Source organism: Lolium rigidum, chromosome 3 (assembly GCF_022539505.1).
Source record: "Lolium rigidum isolate FL_2022 chromosome 3, APGP_CSIRO_Lrig_0.1, whole genome shotgun sequence".
NCBI classification, from domain to species: domain Eukaryota; kingdom Viridiplantae; phylum Streptophyta; class Magnoliopsida; order Poales; family Poaceae; genus Lolium; species Lolium rigidum.
The window spans coordinates 219,574,858-219,585,575 of record NC_061510.1 but is presented as its reverse complement, the minus strand read 5'-3'; positions in this window follow the sequence as shown (position 1 = coordinate 219,585,575).

Sequence of the window (10,718 nt, the reverse complement as noted above, 5' to 3'; positions counted from 1 at the left end):
GTATCAGTGGTCGTCGTAGCAGAGGTGGCCCGCTGGATCAACGCGAACCGCCGCCTCATGGTGTACTCGGCGTTGAGGGAGAGCCGCACATCTTCGCGGCAACGTTCTTCGGCGAGCGTCCGAGCGTTTAACTCAAGGATCCTCTATTGCTCGGGCACCTCGGTAGCCAGCCGCTCGCGGGAGACCACCATGGCGCGCTAGAGAACTTGTTGGTCCGCCTGCTCTAGGATGCGGGCCTGTGCGCCTGCCAGTAAGACTCCAGTATCGCCGCTGCTACTGGTCGGCAACTGGCTCCTGCTGCTCCTCTTTGGCTTCCCGTTCTGCGTCAAAATCATGTTACGTGATCCGGAGGACGAACTCAGCTATATCGGCTTCACTGAGGCCTGCGTCGAAGATGTCTCACGGGATCCAGCTCTGCGCCAGCTGCGGAGGCGAAGGTGGAGGAACCGTGCGCCCGTTGCGGCCCAACAAGGAGTACGTGCTGGCTTTTTTGCGAGGCATGACGGCGGAGATGCTTGGTCGGTAAGGAGCTTGGTGGTGATGACCACGGTGGAGACCGCTCTTAAATAAGCCAAGGGCAGTGGATGCCAGCGCGGAGCTTGAGCGTTGGCATTGATAGAGGAGATAGCACAGGCGACGGTGGTAGTGGCCGGACACGCGTGCTATCTACGTAGCTTTTGCGTTGACGCGTCGATCGAGGTGGATGGGTCGGTTCGTTTGGGTCACCCCGCTGGAGCATGCGTGGCCTATCCGCCTATCCGCGCGGACGGAATCGGACACGCCAGAACCCGATAGATTTGCCCGCTACAGATGCCCTTATGCTCATTATTCTTATTCTTCTTCTTATTATTATTATCTATTAGTATTATATATTATAGTTATATTATATTAATTATTAATAAGACCCAATGGCTTTCATGGTGGTGGTCCTAGGGTTCTTCTTTCGCGAAGATGAAGATGTTCCGGAGGCCGATCTTTCTTCATCTAGCCGGAGTGATGAGTTCCGGAAGGCTCCGATAGCGAATGGAACAGTGCATCTTTTGCCTGGGGTTCACAGGTTCGGGTGGTATTCGGTCACGCGCACCCATGCTTTTATTCTGACCGTTTGGTTCCGGAGGGAGCGGCGTGAAGCTCTGTTCTGTGTTGACATCAAGAGACTTTTGGTCTATGGTGAAGTAAGAAGTAGAGAATATCATGAAGGCGGGATTGGGGGATTAGCTAAAGAAGATCCATGTCTTCGAGATGTTGAGGAACTTGCTTGGTGTTCCGAGATTCGCAGTAGTGGTATGAAAGTGGGGGCGGCAGCACAGATGAAGTTCAGAGTCCTATCTTTCAGGGTGAAAACCCAAGGTCTGGCTTTAACTGGTTGTGCCTGCCAATGACCTTGTTGGACGCATTGTTTTGAGAGCGGGGACTATCTTCAGAGTGAAAACCTAAGATCTTTGATCGGGCGACGATGGCGCTGGTCCACTGTTCCCTTCTTGGAGGCGTCGCTTTTGAAGAGTCTGTATTTCAGGTATTGTCTTGGTGTTCGATGTATTGTTTTTGCTAGACCTGAGATATTGTGGCGGGAATTTTATTTCTTAGTTTTATTCTCCTTTTTAGTTGTGTGCATCTGTACTGCCATTAGGATATTGCGTTGTTGCAGAGGCTGGGTGTAATTGGTATATTTTGATATTAATATATTCCCTTTATCGAAAAATCATCTTTATTTGTTAATTATCGTGTCACATAAGTTCTATTGTATGCATAAGTACTATACTAAACCTAAACAACTTTGATTTTTCTTGGGGTTTCATCCGAATTACTGTGGTGGTGACACGTATTCCTTTTGAATGCTTTGATTTTCCTATGGTTCTCTTGTGTACAATTTGGGTTTAGGTATAATTTTGGGAAAACTGATGATATACTAGGCTTCACTGGTGGATATTTTCCTGTTGTGACCATAGCTAGCGCATTGGATTGTCGGTCGGTTTCGTGGGATGTAGCGCTGCCGATACCTGATTCTCCACACCGCTTTGACCGTCGGGATCTCTCTGGACCCGTGCCTATTTCCTTCTCCTGGTCTCTTCAATTCTTCCCCACCACAATCCTTGCAGCAAAAGAGGGGTACTCTCCATCCACACCACCGCTGCCAGAGATTTTGTGGTAGCCAGCAACGAGAAAGTAGGCGGTGAACGACGATATGGGGAGCGGCTGCCGATGGAAAGAGAGCAGGCGTAGGTGGCCGGTGGCGGGAGGGGATGCAGCTGCCAGCGTATGGTGACCCGAAAGGATGCAGTGGCCTATCCAGTACACAAAACCCAGAGCCGCAAGAGGATGACGATCGTCCTCACTGTCCGACATGCTCCCCTCTAGACGGAGCGCACGGAAAGCCGCCGTCCCACCGGAGATCGTTGGCACGGACAAGAACTGCGTCTCGACGTCCTCGGGGTCAGCGGGTGAGCGGCTGGCAGCGAAGAGAGGGAGAGGACACGGAGGCGGGAAACCCTAGGCGGCGCGGTGCTAAGCGTGCGAGGTCATTATCCGTGGCGTGTCTTCCCATCTGCCTCCACCGGTTTGCCCCATGCCCTGCCCGAGCCTCCTGCCCTAGTCTGCTCCTAGCCCTGATCTCTCCTCGTTGTTGCGGTGTCTGCACACCAGCGATGTCCAGGACCTGTGCGCGGAAGAGGTCGTGTAGGCCGTCGCCATGGAAAAACGCGACATACAACATTGTCCGCCGCCATGGCCCCGAGTGGCCGCTGAAGCCTGTGTGGAGGACCCAACGGTGCCCACCGGAATGGACTACCTTGCGTTGGTGCTGAAAGGGGAGATCTTCCATATGAACTGTGATGCTGCCACTCTTTCCGTTGCATCGCTGAGAGGATTGCCGCTAATTCCATGGTACGAGCGCTCGATCGCCATCACTAGGAGGTGCTCCCACTTCGGCTCCAGCGTGACAAGCCTGCCATCACCGCCAGAAAGAGGAGCGCCAGATTGCATGCGCTCGGTCACAATTAGGACATCTCAGAGGTAATCATTTATTCGTTTCAAGGCCTCCTTTTTTCTTTTTTGAGAACCCGCAGGAGCTCCGCGTGTCATTCCATTAAACATCGGAGAGCACAAAGATTTACAAGAGGCTATCGAACCTCAGCGGGGCGCCACAGGTGGCGGACGGCTGATGAGCACGAAGTTGATTCGGGAGAATTTTTGCGCAACGTTGAGTGGAACCCCAAGAGGAAGGTATGATGAGCACACCAGGAAGTTTTCCCTCAGTAAGAAACCAAGGTTTATCGATCAGTAGGAGAAAAACATTCTCTCCCAAGGTGTTGCGAACCAACTCGTGGCAGGGCGCACTGCCAGCGTCAGCAGCAACGTGAAGACCTGCACACAAACAACCAAGTACTTTATCCCCAACTTTCAGCGAGGTTGTCAAGCTCACTGGTTTTGCTGAAAACAAAGGATTAAACCATGTGGAAGAAGAATTGTTTGCAGAGAACAGAACAGAAAAATGTTGTAGAAGATTGCAATTAAAAGAAGAAGGACCGAGGTCCACAGTTCACTAGAGGCTCCTCCCCAATAAATAAATATGCTGGGTAAACAAATTACAGATGGAAAATTGACAAACAGAGATTCTACGCTAATGGTTGGTGCAGAATACATGCTATGAAAGTATGCGAGCATTACAAGAATATACATAGACTGTAATCCAACTACATCTATGACTAATAATCCACCTTCAGGATTGCATCCGCGAGACCCTCCAGTATTAAGTTGCAAGCAACGGACTATCGCTTTAAGCAATGTGTGTAAAGTAAACGATGAAACTACCCTTGAATAGAACACCGTTGTTTTCTCCCTAGTAGCAACAACACATCTACAACCGTATGGAACGAGGTCACTTCCCATGGTTAAATAGAGGCATGAACCCACTATCGAGCATAAATACTCCCTCTTGGAGTCGCTACCATCTACTTGGCCAGAGCATCTACTAGAAACGCAGAGCATGCAAGATCATAATAACATAATACATAATCTCAACCAAAGCAATCTCTCTATAAATCGGATCCACATCAAACCAACATATAGCAATTAGAAATAGATGATCTTGATCATGTTAGGCAGCTCACAAGATCTATACATGAAGCACAACAAAAAGAGGACAGCCATCTAGCTACTGCTATGGACTCATGGTCCCGTGGAGAACTACTCACGCATCACCTCGGATGACGACATGGCGATGTAGAGGCCTCCGGTGGTGATTTTCCTCTCCGGAAGGGTGCCGGGATGGACTGCAGAACCCTCCCGAACTAGGGTTTCGGTTGACGGCGGCATCAGAACTTTTCGTGGATGGAGGCTCTGGCCCCTGGGATTTTCCCGATACGGGGAATAAATAGGCGGAAGGGCGGAGAAAACGAGGCGACGAGGCGCCAGTATATAGGCCAGGCGCGGCCAAGGGTGGGGCCACGCCTGCCCTATGTACTGCCACGTGGCAGCTTTCCTGCGCGTGTCCTTTTCGCTCTGTCTTCGTCCCGAAAAAATAAGACTCTGGGCTTTTGTTTCGTCCAATTTCGAGAAACTTTCATGTACAACTTTTCTAAAACACAAAAACAGCAGAAAACAGGAACTGGCACTGCGGCACTACGTTACTAGGTTAGTCCCAGAAAATGCTAAAAAGTGTGGAAAAGTGCACATAAAACTTATAAGAATTGTAACAAAACAAGCATGGAGCATCAAAAATTATAGATACGTTTGAGACGTATCAACATCCCCAAGCTTAACTCCTGCTCGTCCTCGAGTAGGTAAGTGATAACAAACAAATAATTTTTGAGGTGACATGTTGTCACACTACTTTGATCAATCTAAGTGTAAAAGCAAACATAGCTGGAATCATAGAATCCTAAAATAAGCATGATAGATATAATCAAACAATGAAACTTAATAACCACGCTAAAACATGAATAGTGATCAAACAAAAGAAAATGTATAACGTGCATGGAAAGCAAAGTGATTGTCAAGAGCATAGCATAGATACATAATAAAGTGGTACTCAGCTTGTCCCATAAGTGGAAGCAAAACATAAATGCTTGGACACCTTTAAAAGATAATAAGGATGACTAGAAACAAAAAGTTTGAACAAGCAATACCATAATTATAAATCAATCAATAAAATCTTGGGACCATGCACATAAAACTAAGAATGACAACTATGCTCTCATAAGTGGTGCATAAACTAGAAGGTGGAGACTCAAAATAAAAGTAAAAGAAGGTCTCTTTTTGAAAGGCAAGTAAGATCACTCATGTGGTAGAGCTTTTTATTGAAACAACAAGAGTATAAAATGCACTTTTGAGAGGTGGTTGTTCATGTGAACGAGTAGTAGAAAGAGCTATTGTCATCTTCCATACTAAGCAAGTTCGAGAGCGGTTCCGAAATATTTGGGCGAAGCCTCTTTTTATTTATACTACTTATAAAATTGTGATACTCCTCCCAACTTTTTCTTACACATACCATTGCTAACCGAATCCTCGGGTGCCGACCAAGCAATCACAAACCATGGAGGAGTGCCTTTTTCTTATAATTTTCCTATTTTCTTCCCCTATTGGAAGTTGTGGTCAAACCAGCTCTTATTTTTTATATATATTACTATACTAATATTACTATACTAATTGGTGAACAGCCTCAATTTTTTTACAGAATTTTGGGCCTCCTTGAGGATTAACGCAGTTGCGACAGCTGTTATACTAATTGGGTTGATTTCTTTTTGTGTACACGTTCCGTGCTCTATAAAACTTCGTCTCTTTACCTTTGTTCTCATATTACTTCAATGTGGGCTGCTTTTGGTGTTTTAGCGTGTGGCTGTAGCGTTGCCAAAACTAGTCAAAGCGGTGTGCAGGTTCCCACGGTGAATAATCCAAAGCTCCGCCGTTTATCGAGACCGACCATACAGTTTGCATTCCGCCTTGCCGCCTCATGGCCGGAGCGCTGCCCCGCAACCCTCTCCCTGGCCACGCCCAGTGCCACCGCACGGCGCCGCGGCTCCGGCGCCTCCCCATATTCAGTTTCCCGCAAACGCGATGCGAGCCTGTGAAACCCTAGACCCATCCTAGGCTTGGTCGCTGGCACTGCACTTCGCCTACAACTACTCATCGACCTCCTCGAGCCACGGCTGGTTCGTCTTCTCCACACCACGGCCGGTTCATCTTCTCTTCCGTAGAGATCCCCTGTGTAGTGGCTTCGTCCTGTTAGACTTTCTCTGGTCCGAGGCCGAGCCCGCGTTATCGCGGCGAAGAAGCACACTAGCCACGGCTGGTTCGTCTTCTCCACACCACGGCCGGTTCATCTTCTCTCCCGTGGAGCTCCCTTGTGTAGTGGCTTCGTCCTGTTAGACTTTCTCTGGTCCGAGGCCGAGCCTGCGTTATCGCGGCGAAGAAGCACACTCGCCACCCGGCCGTGTTGCTTTCCCTGGTAGCCGTCGCGTGTGCCTCCTCAGCGAAGGTGCCGAGTAAATTGAGGGAGCAACACGCCCCCTCCCCTTCCGGCACCGTGCAAGTGGGATGCTTCTCCCCAGTTCTTCCTTCTCTCTCCCAAGATGTGGATCGAAAAAAATGATATGGAGGCTCTCGAGCTCCGGCGAGAAGAAAGGGGTGGGCGGTGCAGCACAAATCCAAGTGCACTTGCCAGGGCGGCCGGCGCAGGCGCAACAGGTTTGTGACTTTGTTACGGTAGCGTTGCGGCCCAAGATCTTGACTGCCGGTGGCGGTCGCTCGACAGTATGGGGCTTGCCACACCACAGGCGGGTGGGGGGATGGGAGTCTCCACTGGGTTCAGGGTGCTGCAGCGGATTGCTGCCCTCCAGGAATTCCTCTCCTCCACCTTGCTACTCTCGTGGATCAGGAGGAGCACGGGTCGTTCGCGTCCGCTTTTCACCCCCAAAAATCCTGGGCTGCAGCTGCATCTTCCCATCTTGGTCAGAAGGAGAGAAGGGTCGGCAGATCTGGGCTGGCCCCGACGGTTATGCTGCAAACATATCGTCGGGAGTCACAGCTACCGATGGATCCACCTCAGTTGTGTATGCGAGTTCCCCATCTTCTTATTCTCTTTCCCATGCCCTCTACAATGGAATAAGAAGCACCCACTTGCGCATTGCTTCCGTTTTTTATTATTATGTTTCATATCCTCTTGGTACATTCCCAGATGATTATCTAGACGACCATGTAAGCTGGAATCTTGAGATATTCAATACGTACTATTATTAATTTTCTACAAATTTGTCTATAAGTTATTGGAGGAAAATCAAAATGTATGTATGTAGAAATATACTGTATTTTTAGTACATTATTCCCCTTCTATAGATGTACGAACATGCATGCTTATTTGAAAATCTTTTGAGCAATATGCCTATTTACTTTCAGCTATTTGGCAGCAGGTAATATAGAAATCAATTTTTTGCTGGATATTTATCTGTTTTTATGGTAAAGCTTACAAGCTATGTCATCAATGAATATTAACTTTTGCATTATAGAGGCCAGTTGAACCAGCGGGTGAATCATTATGATTGATGACATAGCTTCAAAAGCTTTACCATGATGGAGCAAGCATTGCCTTACAGGTTATAATGGTTTGTGCAAGAAGAAGTATCATGCATGCTTCAAGACTTTGATTGGCGGCTAATTCTCTGTAAGAAAATAATCTTGGAAAAACATTTTGAAGTGATTCTTACTGGAAATATGCGAAGCATTTATCCCAAGTGTAGTTATTCCATGTTTCTAAGAAATATTCCACTGTTGCCTCTTATGCAGGTTTATCTGAATGGAGCATGATAATTTGTTCAAGATCTATTAGGTATCCTTGAAGATTCGATCCAAGATTTATATTGTGAGACCAAATATTCATGAACAGAATTAAAGGTGATTTCTTAATGGAAACACATTAAACATTTCTTTGAGGGAAAATGAGTCTGATGGTTCAATTATTTTTTACAGTATTTTCGTAATTGTGATGCCCGTGAGAATTAAGCAAAGTTACTACCATGTTGTAGAATTTAGCTGGTTTATGGAGCATTTTGGTGGTGGTACTGAATGAATTCGCCTGTTTTACTTCCTTCCAATCATGCCCCTATTCCAAATATAGTTGTCATGCTAGGTAAAGCATGTTGTGGCCAATACCATAATTTTGTGTGCCACAATGATACATTTGTGTCTCTAAACTGGATATGCTGACTAAATTATGCATCCCTCATTTACTAACCTATCTAAGTGATCTTTTTTTATGATTTGTCTGTATAATATGATACAATGCTTATCTGTATCTCTAGCTGCTGATGTAATTACTTCCAAGAACACCTTAGTTGAGCAGTCATAAGAATATGACATTATGCCAGAGCCGAGATCATCCATATGGTCAGGTTTTAGCCGAGACAGGACGAGCGGACCAGCCAGCATGGGCCACCAAGATTCCCATGTGTTGTGCCAAGTGCGAACAACTCGACGGACTAGGTTGCTGCCATTGAAAGCTAGAACCGAATGAATCTGGTGAGTGTAATGCTCGGTTACTTGGTCTTCTCATTGTTCTCCCATGTTGATCATGGTTACATCTTTTTCTTCTTCTTGATTTGCAGAGCTTTTCACTATTCTCATTGCACTCATTAATGATATTTGTAAGACGAAACAGAAGTGAGAGAGGAGAGTAGTCACAACACAGTTCGATTATTGAAACAAGTGGGGCTTGTATAGCAGATGTACAAGGGCATGATCGGTGCTAACTGACTCGATGTTAGTCTAGCTAGAAATCCCAAATTACAGATCAAAGCTATCATGCTAATCGTGTACAGGATTACGTCTAACTGTCTAAGAGATGTTAGTTCAAAAAAAATATACAAGTTGTTGTATAAATATTATCTCTGGTTCCTCCTATCACAGTTTGGTGCACTAGAGTTGAGCCTTATGATGCAAATGGTAGATATACTCATTTTCTTACGTAAATTAATACATATTTTGGGTAACTTCTTGAACTTGGCCAATTTATTGTATTGCTTGCAGGCAATGGACTTATACTAGCATATAGAGAGAGTTCTAATTTACATTCTATATCGCCAGGTATGTTGCTTTCCAAACTAATTAGTCATTTGGTTGATAGAAGAAATGGCTTGCATGAATATGTCACGTGAAACAATGTTAGCTGAACAATTTTATTTATGGATTTTATATACAAATTGAGAAATTATCTTTAAATGTTAATTTCCTGATTAAACTAATCATTCAACAAACCTTCCTCCAACTACCTTGAAAAATGAACTATATTTGTTTGAATACTGGTTTTGACAATTAGTTAGTTAAATATTAGAAAACTGAGGGATCCCATTCTATTTCATTGCTCTATTTTCTTTGATGTGGAACATGAGAGAAGATAGGAATTATTATGTATACATGTTTTATGGTCTAAGTTAGCTTCTAGGATGCTCAACCATTGGACAATATTTCGGGTGTTGTATTTTTGCTACCTAGAAGATGTAGACTTCGGGCAATAAAGAAAAGAACATTTTTTTGAGCAAAAAAAAGAGAAAAAACATTGAGTAACTTACAAGGGTTCTCAATTCTCACGCACTTAGTCAAATATCCTCTTGAATTAGATAGTCCAGTTTTCGACTTTCTGCATAAATTGCTTGAATTGTCAGAAAAATTGTGTGGCCCTTCCTTTGTCGACAAATATGTTGTAATCTAGATTTGTTGTACCACAACTTTTCAATGTTGTCCTCTCTTTTGTATCATTACAATGCCATTGTTTGCTTTACCTTCGTAAGCTATACGATTAAACGGTTCATATCATAGAAGAACTAAGAATAAATGATTTCTCCACTGACTTATTCCAGATATGTAAATATGTGAATGAACAGTGCCTGTTAAAAACTAAAATCATATTTGTACTGTACAACTCTTTCCTTGCGAGCTTCTTTGTTTTCTATACAGAGTAGATGATACGATTCTGTTCACATTCCAGGGAAACACAGTGGAAGGTTACCAGCTAATCACATAGGTCAATTTAGAGAACAATTTAAAAAGGGTCCAATCTATGCATGAGTTGATATTTACCGTCTCATGTGCATTGGCTTGTTGATGGCGTGGTTCTCTGCTGAGGTGGATTTTCCACATGATATGCACATGGATGGTCATGATGTTTGGTCCCTGGCTCTCTGGAGCATTTTTTTAAAGCCGTTGCGGACCTGGTCCTGTTGTTATTATTTCCTCATTCAGTTGCCAACGTGGTCCTGTTATTATTTCCTCATTCAGTTGCCTATCTGTTGTTGCTTTCTTTTAGGTTGCTTCTGCCGAAGTTGCCTCCCCCGATTAAAAAGAGGAGATAACTTCTGATTTTGATTTTTGTGAACATTTGTTCCTTTTGATATTTAACCGGCTCAGGTGTAGGATAACGTTGCATAGAAAACAAAAAATTTCCTACCGCGAACACGCAATCCAAGCCAAGATGCAATCTAGAAGACGGTAGCAACGAGGGGGTATCGAGTCTCACCCTTGAAGAGATTCCAAAGCCTACAAGATGAGGCTCTTGTTACTGCGGTAGACGTTCACTTGCCGATTGCAAAAGCGCGTAGAAGATCTTGATCACGATCGGTTCCGGCGCCACGAACGGGCAGCACCTCCGTACTCGGTCACACGTTCGGTTGTTGATGAAGACGACGTCCACCTCCCCGTTCCAGCGGGCAGCGGAAGTAGTAGCTCCTCTT